Source organism: Euprymna scolopes, chromosome 21 (genome assembly GCF_053919585.1).
Source record: "Euprymna scolopes isolate OS-2025 chromosome 21, ASM5391958v1, whole genome shotgun sequence".
NCBI lineage: Eukaryota > Metazoa > Mollusca > Cephalopoda > Sepiida > Sepiolidae > Euprymna > Euprymna scolopes.
In genome coordinates this window covers 30,769,854-30,782,353 of record NC_136502.1, presented here as the reverse complement: position 1 = coordinate 30,782,353, position 12,500 = coordinate 30,769,854, and the positions used below count along the sequence as shown (strand labels likewise).

The 12,500-nt window shown below is 37.1% G+C and overlaps 1 protein-coding gene across 7 annotated transcripts in view; it reads left to right on the top strand.

The window, feature by feature from the left end:
• The window catches only part of LOC145242090 (endothelin-converting enzyme homolog), a 955,595-nt gene that overhangs the window by 582,184 nt on the left and 360,911 nt on the right, over positions 1-12,500 (top strand). The window lies entirely within an intron of this gene.

The following is a 12,500-nucleotide window of genomic DNA, read 5'->3' as shown; positions in this document are numbered from 1 at the left end:
TTGCGTTATCGCAACAGCCGCTTACCATTAATTTTTCGTTGGCAACGATTATTAGTCTTGACTGGAATTTGGTTAGCAATAAGCCTCCCCAATGCTCCAGTCCTCTTTGCACTCATCCAGCGGAGGTTTGGCTAGTGCTTTTACTCCTCGGTCATTCCATCCTCTTTGATCCTCCTCACTTATTTGATGTGACGTCAGTTTATGGTAACATACACACATAAATAAACAGGGTGGGGCAGGCAGGGACGCAAGAGGTGTTTTCTTATTACTTACACACTAGGAGTAGTCACATAGTCCATCATCAAAGATTTCTCTTTGAGAACAACTTGCGGTGTTCTCTGGAGTTTGTGTGACAACAAGTTTTCCCTGATTTCCAGTACTCTTTACCTCTTTCGATAATCTTTGCAAAAGAATTTGCGTTATGGCAACAGCTGCTTACTATTGATTTCTCATTGGTAGCTACCATTGGTCTTTACTGGAATTTGGGTGGCAATAAGCTCCCCTTTCCAAACTCCCTGTCCTCTTTGCAATCATCCAGCGGAGGTCTGGCTAGTGCTTTCTTTTCTCAGTCTTTCTCCTTGATCCTTCTTACTTATTTCGTGTGATGCCAGCTTATGGTCACACACACAGACACACACACACACACACACACACAAAGAGGGCGCATGAGGGTACCTTACAATTATACCATTTCAGTTTTCAAGATTTCATGTGATGTTTTTGTTTTTTTATTTTACATGTGTACCTGTTACTTTGTGACCAGTGTTTGTAGTTCATGAGTATTAGTCTCCGCATTCAAGGGTTTTCCTTAATATTCGTGCAGTTTTCCTTATTGTTATCCGTTGTATCTTCTTAGTCATCCCTCTGATTCCAATCTCTCCTATTCTTTTTTCAAAGTTTTTTGGTATTGTTCCTAGCGCCCAAAGTGGTATTATCTTTTTTTTTCTTTTTACATGGGGGTCACCACTTGTCAAAGCCCGAAGCCCACTCAGGGATAAGGGTTATTGCGTGTACAGTAATCGATGAGATAGTATTGTAGTAATCATTAGTATTGGGGGTTTTGATAGAGTGTCTTACTTAAGGGGGCGGTTTGTCAGGAATTTGTTTATGTTGGACTTGAAGACATCCAAGTTGTAGTCAGGTGGGAAACAGGCAAGCGGCAGAGAGTTCCACTGGCATGCAGTTCTAAGAAAGAAGCTTTACTCATGGAATCTACGTTTGGATTGGGGAAAATTATTGACAGTAGTTTCAGCCAGACGGGTGTTTCTCGTGAAAGATTGGCGAGGGGGGACGAGGGATTGGAGCTCAGACGAGCACCTGCCGTGGAAATAGCGATAAAACAAAGATAGGCTTGCAACGTCTCTTCTGTGGGAGAGAGGTTGCAGGGAAAAGAAAAAGGCATCCCCCACTAAACCCAGAAGTCTATTTTGTACTCTGTCAAGGCAGGACAGGCTGTTTTTAGCAGCTCCTGCCCAGATGTGGCAGCAGTAATCCATCCTTGGACATACTTGGCTTTTATACAGATAGAGAATTGCATCAGTAGTGAGATATCTTCTGGAGCGGTAGAAGGATCCCACCATTTTCCCAGCGTCCCTGGCAACAGATTTGATGTACATATTCCATTTCAGATCAGGAGTAAAGGTCAAACCCAGAGGCTTGTCAAAACATGGAGCCTCTCCAAGACGAGAGCCATCCATTTCAATTGATGCCAGATGGGGGTCAGAGCGTTGATGATGTAAAGATAGAAGTTTGGTTTTAGATGCATTAAAAGTTACCAGCCTCGTCTTCCCCATTGTACCACGTGCTCAAAATCAGAGGACAGAGAATTAGAGAGAACTTTGTCATTTACGGCCTTTGATGTGTTGCTATAGATGGTCGTGTCATCAGCATAGATGTCAACGAATGGTTTAAGTATGTGTTTTGGAAGATCATTGATGTAGATCAGAAAGAGAGTTGGACCCAGAATGGACTCTTGAGGGATTCCAGCATTTATACTGTGGGCCTTTGATTTCTGCCCATCAACCACTACTCTTAAGAACCTATCAGAGAGAAATGATTTAATGATTGAGAAAACATTTCCAGTAATACCGTAGCTGGAAATCTTGTGAAGTAGGCCCTTATGCCATACCTTATCGAAGGCCTTTGATATGTCAAGAGCAATTGCCCTGAAAAGGAAACCTTTGTCAAGAGATTCACTAATCCTGTATGATATAACCGTTAGCACATCTGCTGTAGATCTTGCAGAGCGGAAACCATATTGCATGTCACTAAGAAGGTTGTTTCTGTTGTGGTATTATCTTGACTTTCTTCATTTTCCAGATTCCTTTAAGTTCTCCAGCCAGTTCCGTGTATTTGGTCCGCTTCTCCGTCTCTTTGATCTGACCTGTGGTCCGCTGGAACGGCAAAATTTACAATCTGGCAGTACTTATTTTTCTTGTTAATTATTATGACATTCGGTATTTTCGCTTGGATGGGTTTATCTATTTGTATATCCGTGTCCCAAGGATCTTGTGATTTTCATTTCTCAGTACTGCTGCCGGTTTGTGTTTATACTATTTGTCTGAGTGTCTAAGATGCAATTTCTGTTTTTTTTTTTGTTTTTTTTTTTTGCATAATTGCCAATGTACTGCCTTCCCCACTTGATCGTGTCTATTTTGATATTCTTTTTGGGCTAGTTTGCTGCATTCACTTCTTATGTGGTTTATTGTTTCGTCTCTTTGCCCTCAGGGTCTGCATTTGCTGTTTTCTTGTGCCTTGTCGATCTTTGCTTTTGATGGAGGTTGGTTCTAATCGCGTGGCTATTATTAGGGATTCAGTTTCTCTGTTTAGGTTTCCTTTTTGTGGTCTTTTCCATGTGTTTTCGTGAGCCTCATCTTTTTAATCCTTATGAATCGCCCTTTTAACTGTTTTTCTTCCCATTTTTCTTTCTTATTCCTCGTCTCTTCTTTTTCTATCTTGTTTGTGCCTTCAGTATCTCTTGCTGCGGTAATTATTCTTTCCGTGTTCTGCATTATGTATTTTTCCAATCCTTTTTTATGTTATTTGCACAGTCTTCTATACAAAGCATCCCCCTTCCTCCGTATTTCCTATTTACATAGAGTCAATCAGTATCATCCTTTGGGTGTGATGCATTGTCATGAGTTTCCTGGTCTTCTGGTCGAGATTCCTCGGTTTTTCTTTGGTCCTACTTATAAACGGTCCAGAGTATCTTACTAGTGATACTGCCCAAGTGTTTATTCCTTTAATTATGTTTTTACTATATAGTTTAGTTTCGAGAAGTTTTCTTGTTCTTTTGAGGTATTCCTTTCCAATTTTCTCTTTCATTTCTGTTGTTTTGATGATGTTTGCTTCCATAACTCCCAAGTATTTGTAGCTATCATGTTAACCTAGTGTTCTCATCTTGATTGGGTTCTACCATACCTTCTGTTGCTTCCAGTTTTCATCTCTTCATGATCAGCAGTGCGTACTTTTCCATAACGAATTCCATTCGGATATGCTGGTTGAAGATTCTGGCTGTGTTCATTAGCGTCTCTGGTTCTGTCTTTGTTTTTGCAAACAGTTTCGGGTCATCCATGTACATTAGGTGGTTCATACTTTCATCTGTATTAGTAAACTGGTATCCGGCTTGGAATTTCCTTAGAATATTGTTCAGGGCAGTATGGCTATAATAAATAGCAATGGTCATATGGAATCACCTTGTTAGATCCCTCTTTGTATTGTTATTTCAGTTATATACTGTCCATCAGCTGCCAGTTCAAGTCTCCATGTTTTCATTGTATTTTCGATCAAATTTGCAATCTTGCCTGGCATTTTGTACATTCTCACGCATTCTATTATCCATGCTTACGGGATCTTTTCATACGCTTTCTTGTAGTCTATCCAGGTCATGGCTATATTCCTTTTTCTACTTTAACCTCCTTCAGTCTATGTATAATAGATCATGTGTTCCTTTACTTCCTTTCTGGCATCCTTTCTGCTCCTCTGGGAGTAGTCTGCGTTATGAAGAGAAGTTTGTTCCCTCAGCGGCGCTCTTAGTATTTTCAACATAGTAAGTATCATGTTATTGGCCGGTAGTTGTTGTTGTTGTTGTTGTTGTTGTTGTTGTTGTTGTTGTTGTTGTTATTATTATTATCATTATTATTATTATTATTATTATTATTATTATCATATATAGTAGTAGTAGTAGTAGTAGTAGTAGTAAAATATTGCATTTTGTTTTGTTTTTGGCAATTATGTTGAAAATGTTCTTTCTCCAATATTATTTGTGAAGTACTATCTTAACCAGCGTTTTTTTTTTTTTTTTTTTTTTTTTTGAAGAATAAGCTTATGATTAACAGACTTTGTTTCATGTAATATGCATTGTAGAAAAATATTCACTGACCATGTTCTTATCTCCCGGGAGGTTAAGAATTCTTGAGTTGATTAAAAGCACAAAACACAAATGGAAAGCAAAAAACAAAAGAAGGAAAAAAAAGTTTTATATCAATAATTCTGGGGATCTCTAACATCGACTTATCAGGATGATCCAAAAACGAAGGTTTTACATACAATATCCGCCTAACGCACCGCTTACTCCTCCATCCTCGTGCGATGTCACCTGAAATAGCAACTTGAAATGCAAAAGAAAAATGGCTGGAAACAAAGCGAACTTTGCTCCTCTTCGCTAAACCGATTTCTTTATATACCGATATAGAAATAAATATCGGATGAACAAAGAGTAAAATATTGGACGGTTATTTGCGACGAATTCCCTCTACCCTACTCTTAAAAAATCTTAGTGGTTGTCTAATTCTTCGAGGATTTTTTCGCCTCTCTACTGCCTCTTTCTCACAGAAGACACGTTGGAAATGGAAACGGCACTAACCCTATTCTGGTTTGATCGGCTTCTTCCAAAGGAGGAAGTTCCATGGGAGTATGAAATTGACAAGCGGTCCCCAGTCGCATGTATATCCCGGTTAGTAAAGATGACGACCTTAGGTTTTTGCAGGCTTCTGGGCTTGACCTTTACTCCTGATCTTAAATAGAATACGTACATCAAATCTGTTGCCAAGGCCGCTGGAAAAATGGTCGGATCCTTCTATCGATCCAGTAGATATCTCACTGCTGATGCAATTCTCTATCTATATAAGAGCCAGATACGTCCAAGGATGGAATACTGTTGCCACATATGGGCAGGAGCTGCTAGAAAAGACTTGTCCTGCATTGATAGGGTTCAAAATAGACTTCGTGGCCTGGTGGGAGATGTCATTTTCTCTTCGCTGCAACCTCTATCTCACAGAAGAGATGTTGCGAGTTTGTCTCTGCTTTATCGTTATTTTCATGGAAAGTGTTCAACTGAGCTTCAATCTATGGTCCCCCCTCGCCAAACTTTCACAAGAAACACTAGACTAGCTGAAAACATTATCAATAATTTTCCCCACTCTTTATCTGTACCTAAACCTAAACATAGATTCCATGATCAAAGCTTCTTTCTTAGAACTGCACGCCTGTGGAATTGTCTTCCGTTTTCCTGCTTTCCAGCTGTCTATAATATGGTTGTGTTCAAGTTCAACGTGAACAAGTTTCTGATGAGCCGTTCCACTTAAGTTAACAAATTTACCGAACTTCCATTACTATCGATTACTATATTGTCCTTTTGACTACTCTACACTCTTTAACCCTTATTCTTGAGTGGCCTATCGGCCTTGATAAGTGGTGGCGCCTATGTAAAAAAAAAAAAAGAAGAACTGTCCATCCATGGAAAAAGATGCCGTGGGGCTGCTTTCCTGCTGACTATATATAACTTGGTCATTTTCAAGTCCAATGGGAAAAAATTTTGGTCGACCCGATCTTCTTAGATAATTAAGCCTACCTAAGTTCCGCCATCATTGATCATCAACTACCTAACACTTAATGACCCTTATCTTTGAGTGACCTTCCAGCCTTGACATGTGGTGACCTTGAAGTAAAAAAGTCAGTACTCCAAATAAGAAAGCCGTCCTATATCTTACACTAATCAGACCAGTTGATCTCTCTCTTCAACTTCAGTTGCTTAGAGACTTCGGGCTATTAAATACCAGTTGAATATCAGATCACAACAATCAGTTCGACGAAGGTGAACCATTGTGACTAATAGTGGTTTTACTTCTGTCTGGGTAGTCCTTAGAGATCCACCCTCCTAGCCCTTACCTCTCCTAATCGACGTGGAGCAAATTTATTGCTTACTACCTGAGGCGCTGTGACCGGAGAATGCTAACCGGCCTGTCCATGCATTTTTGCAAATCCAGAGTACTCCTCCTTTGAGGGGGTTGTTTCGACTCTTCTCACATTAACACCTTGTGTCGTATAAACCATTCCCGCAGAAAAATTGGATCATTTCGGAGCCTTTTATCTGTTGGGCTTAGGCATTGGTTCTGCGTAGTTCTAGAAGGTTTACCCTCCCGGGCATTACCCCAATTTCTTTGGGAACTTGTTAGTTTATTGGTAACTGCCTGAGGCGCCCAATCTGAGAATGCTAAGAAGCTGCCGAGTCAATTTTTAATAAGTGAGAGTGCCTCCTTTTTAAGGGCGCTGGCTTGATTCTCTCCGCCTTCCGACCTTGTGTCAAATCTTTCTGCTATGAGAAAGATGTAAATACCCAGTCTGATAGAAATTGGTCCATTATGGCCTTTTCATGACGGATTGTGGGATTTGTTCTGTCAAGTTTCAGGGTGGGGGATGCATTTTAACCTTACAGAATACTGACGGGGCTGCTAAAAAAATTTTAAGGAGTAGACTTCACTACGCCTTGTGCGCTGGTTTCTTCTTTACTACCACAGTGTATAGGATAAACTTTGAACAAGGTTAATTTCAAGGATTTCGGAATCGGACTTCTTGAACGCCATCTTAAAAATACTCCTTTTCTTGCGTAAATTTTTGATATTTAATTAAAGAAATACGTTTGAGAACCATTTTCTACGATACGATGATCATTTTAACGCGGCCATCCTGAGCGATCAACTGAAAAACAAGACAAAAAATCCAAGACTTTTATTATGCTTTTCCTCAAAACATAAGGTAAAAATGTTTGCTTTTTAAACGCATTAAAAATTATTCCACAAATAAATTGCGAATACGTTATGGATAACATCTTGAAATTTTCAGTCAAAATCCATTACATGCTTTTAATTCTGAAAAATGTCTAAAATTAAAGACTTAAAGACGCCTTTGGTAAAAAAGGGAAATTCATAGCATCTTGCTTGATGAATACGGTTCCAAATCAATGCAAGTGTGAAATATTTGAATATTCAAATGGGATGCTTGTATATCATGCTTTCTAAATCTCTTTAAAATGTTTTTAAACAAAAAACTTAAAATATAAGGAATATCTATTCATTGATGTAGTATAATGCTGTGTGAAAATTTCACACAAAAAAAATGGCGGTGTCTAAATTTTCACGGAGAGCTTTTACATCGTTTTTTATCTGATTTTTATTGACCCAAATAATGCCTTAACTCTATGCTGTGTTTGAAGATTCACAACAATAGGTTAATTAGTAAGGAGTAAATCCTGTGCATGCGATGTTTACTATAAACATAGTTATATGACGTATTTTATTTTTTATGTTGAGGATAAGCTTCCTTGGAGACTTGGGTAGAAACTACCAGTCAAGAATCCGTTCTTGCTAATCAGACCAACAGGTGCGGGGCCAGGAACTGGCCCACTATCTGTCGGATTAAAGTACTCCGAATGGGGTTTTTTTTTAAGAGGTTCACCCTCCCAGGCCTTGGCACCCGGCTTTCGGGTAGGGCCAGTTTATTGCATGTGGCCTGAGTCTCCACTATTGGAGAATGCTGATGGAGATGCCAAAGTAATTTTTGCTAGACCAGAGTACCCCTTCTTTTAGGGGCGCTGGATGGACATTCCAACTTTCTGGCCTCGTGTTACATCATGCTGACGTGGGCAGCATGTAAATATATACATATACATAACAATAACAAATAATAAAAATTTGCTTAACTTCAAATTTTATTATTTATTGTTCGAAAGCTTTATCTGAAAATATATTTGAACCCAAATATGTCTGCCTTTTCAAAAGAAGAACAATATGCATATATATATATATATATATATATATATATATATATATATATATATATATATATATATATATATATATATATACACATAAAATATTTATTTCATTTATTTAATTTTAGTTTTGTGTCTTTTTACAATAAAGCGCTTAATATTTGTAAAGGTCGACTCCCGTGTTCCGTGGCTCCATATACCAATATAAAATAATACATGAAAATAACATTTATTCCAATAGATTCGTCTAAAATTGAATATCCGACATGTTGGTAAAGAAAATAATGTCGTATTCCCCTGTATTCACATTATTTCTTCCAAATACTTGTATCTGTTTCGTTCTGCTTCTTTGAAATTTAATTGAATTTCAGAAAGTTCAAGAAAAGGATCGTCTGTTTTATTCAAATTCAGAGCAAAAAATGTCGGTTAAATCGCGAGGTCAGTTTATCGATTATTTTGATTGGCTGAGAAAACTAAAAAAATAAATAAAATAGATTAAAAAAAAACGAATGCTGGCTCTACTCTGTCTGTCCATTTTAGATTTAGCGAGCTTTCAACGCAATCTTGTTTTCATTTTCAATTTCAGCATTTTATTTCTGTATGTGTTTCGAATCGTATTTCTTTAAACTTTTTAAGTTTGTTTATTTGAAAGATAATTCCGCTAGGTTGATAGCGTACATGCGAAAAGGTATACACATTATTTTACCAACACATATACATATATAATAAGCGAAACATATATATATGTGCGTGTGTGTGTGTTTTATATATATATTTATCTTTAAAGCCTACTAATCTTATTTCTTTCTTTTGTCCAAATAATTTCAAATGTCCTTTAATAAATCCTCCCAGACATTATTCCACTATATTTACAAAAGTCTTTTAGAATTTGATCGAACTACAAATGCAACCAAACATAGATATATAGATAGATAGATAGATAGATATCTTTATCTGTGCCTAAATCTAAACGTAGATTCCATGAACAAAGCTTCTTTCTTAGAATTGCACGCCTATGGAATTGTCTTCCGTTTTCCTGCTTTACAGCTGACTACAATATCTTCAAGTCTAATGTAAACAAGTTTTTGATAGGCCGTTCCATATAAGTTTACAAATTTACCGAATTTATATTACTAACGATTACTATATTGTTCAATTTCTACTGTACATTCTTTAACCCTTATCCTCGAGTGGCCTCTTGGCGTTGGTAAGTGGTGATGCCTATGTAAAAAAAGATACATACATACATACATACATAAAGAAAGGTAGTATACGCATCTATATAGTACGAAAATTCATAACCTTGCTTACTTGCTTGTTGGCATATTGTATGTTTTAGATGGCTGGAAAAAAGACCAGATGAAACTTGATATTATAAGATAAGCTACATAGGGAAGATGTAGTTGTGGGTGTCATAATTTGCTAGTTCATCATTTGTGACGTCAGAAAAGAGATCCCGTCTTCAATCTCTTGAACCTATCCTGTTTATCCCTGTGACTACCTGGTAACGTCATCAACTAATTTAATTTCTGAGGTAATTTCGTCAGCATCTGAAAAGGTAAAAGTCTTTACTAAGAAGTTTACAGCAAATTGTACCCTTTGCGATCAGGGCCAACTACACCCCTCCCTCCGTATCTCCTCCTGTGACTGAAAACATACTATGCGACATGCAAATATTTGTATTACGTGATGTTGCCAAGTTTATCAAAAACGTTAATTCCAGTAAAGCAACTAGCCCTGACAGCATTCCAGTAATATTGCCCAAAAAATCTTCAATCGGAACTAGCTCCCATACTTACAAAGCTCTTTAAATGTTGCCTTAAGGTAGATGCTTCTCAACAGCCTAGAAAACTTCATCAATCTGACCTATATTTAAAAATTCCGATCGATCATCTCCATCCCAGTAAAGACCATCAGTCTCCTGTGCATTATGAGTAAGTTGCTGGAATCTGTGATAAAAAGAGGAGTGGCCAACCATAGCAAAAATAACCTGCTCAGTGACATGCAATATGGTTTCTGTTCTGTGAGATCTACAGCTGATGTACAAACAATAGGATATATATATTTGATATAATTTTATTCTTGACTTCCCATCGGTGCTGAAAGACATAATTTTCTACATTATTCTAAAGTCGCGTTTCTCCCAGCCTCCAAAACACGGAGACGATATCTTTTGTGTTAACTTGTCCGACTTTCCCAGTCTGATTCCAAACTCTAAACTAAACCGCATATGACTCCAAATCAATCTCATTACGTCAGTTAGTACACCTAGCATTATGATCACCTGATGCCATTACTAAAATAATCTCCATTGTTTATGTTCTAACATTCTTGTTTGTTTTAACATTTCTATGTTAACAATCCTGATACATTTCTACCATAATATTTTTACTAGTGTTGGGACGATTAATCGGAATCGGAAATCGGAAAAATCAGAGCTTTTGGGGGTATCGGAATCGGAAAAATTTGAGCCTACTTTCCGATGACAAAGCCGATTCCTGGAATTATCTTTTTTTATTTGATTTTGGTTTAAGACACCTCCTCTACTGCTTGTAGTAACAATAAAATAATAAATATTTATTGATTTAAACTTCCAGTAAGACTAAAATTTCTAGATTACCCCTTCACAGGTGTGTATTTACGTTTAAGAGGATATAGGCACATTTAAGATGGGTTTCTACAGTAATCGGGGCAAAATAACAACTCTTATAGTTAAATATTTAGAGATTTATAAAGAATCGGAATCAGAATCCGTAATTGTATCGGAATCGGAAATTTAGAACGGAATCGGTAATTGTATTGGAATCGGGAAAAATATTGGAATCGTCCCATCACTAATTTTTACCTTAAAATATCTTTCGCCTTAATACATATTTTCTAACAAAAATCGTTCAGATTATTTGGCATCCCCCACCAATGCTCTATATTACATTTGTCAGCTATTACTTTTTGGGAATTCCATGTTTAGTTCTGATATGGCATTATGATGCAGGTTTCTTAATGAAAGTGCTTTTAATATAAGAAATGCTTTTAAACTTTCACACAAGATTTATATTGTGTCACTCTAATCGTAATTGTCGAAAGTGAAACTTCGACTTCGATTATCTATTGATAGTAATTACTCCACGTGTTGATTTTTTTTTTACATATTTATATTTGAACAATTACATTTGACAAGACATTTACATATTATTTCTACAACATTATTATTATTATTATTATTATTATTATTATTATTATTATTATTATTCACTCACTAGGTGTAGTCACACAAGCCAACATCAAAGATTGCTCTTCGAGAACAACTTGTGGTGTTCCCTGGAGTCTAAATGACAACAAGTCTCCCCAGACTTCCAGTACTTTCCACCTCTTATGATAACTTTTGCAAAAGAATTTGCGTTACCACAAAAGCCGCTTACCATTGATTTCTCGTTGGTGGCGACTATGGGTCTTCACTGGAATTTGGGTGGCAGTAAGTCTCCCCAGGGTCCCAGTCCTTTTTGCGCTCAGCTAGTGACGGTTTAGCTAGTGCTTTCTCTCCTCGGTTTTTTCATCCTCCTTGACCCTCATTATTTGGTGTGGTGCCTGTTTATAGTCACACACACACACACACACACACACACACACACACAAGGGGGGTATCTTACAATTATACAGTTTCTTTTTTCATGTGATATTATTAATATTGATCACCTCTAGATCGCTTCCTACTAAAGCCTAACTCTGTATTATTTGAATTTTTCGGACTACTGTTCTCATCTTGTGTGTTATTTTCACAACGTTTTGGTCGATGTAACCTCTGGCCTTCTTGAAGTATATCTTGCCGAACTCAGGAATCTATTTTTAGAACAGGGAAGTCTGCTCAGAATTTATTTGATCCACGAGGGTAGCATGCTCTCGTTCTGTCAACCACGGTAGGATAGAAATTCTATTTTGAGTGTCGACAATAGTGAGGATCCGTAATAAATTGTTAATTGGTAAAATTCAGTTGAAAGTTACACTCTTCTAGAAGTTGGAAGTTCAATCCTCAGTGAGGTTAGATTGACCGAAACGTTGTGAAAAAAAAACTCGAGAGGAGAAATAATCTAAATAATATAACTTATCAATCCTCATCTAAAACTTTAATGCTGTGTTTTGTTTATTTTCTAGGTAAGTTTTTCCATTGGATACTTAATCAGTTACAAACCATTTTACCAGTTATTGCTACAGTGAAAATGCCAGGGTAAGTATACATATATACTAGCAGTTCCGCCCGGCTTGGCTCGGGTCCTATTTACTGTTCATAACTTTATGTGCATATGTATATATTAAAAAGTGTGAATATGTACGACAATGTCTTTCTATATAACACGCTTCCTTGACTACCATAGAGAAAAGTTTTTAGAGACTGCAGAGGTCAAATTTTGTAAAAATTGACTCCAATTTTGACAACTTAACATTTATTATTTTG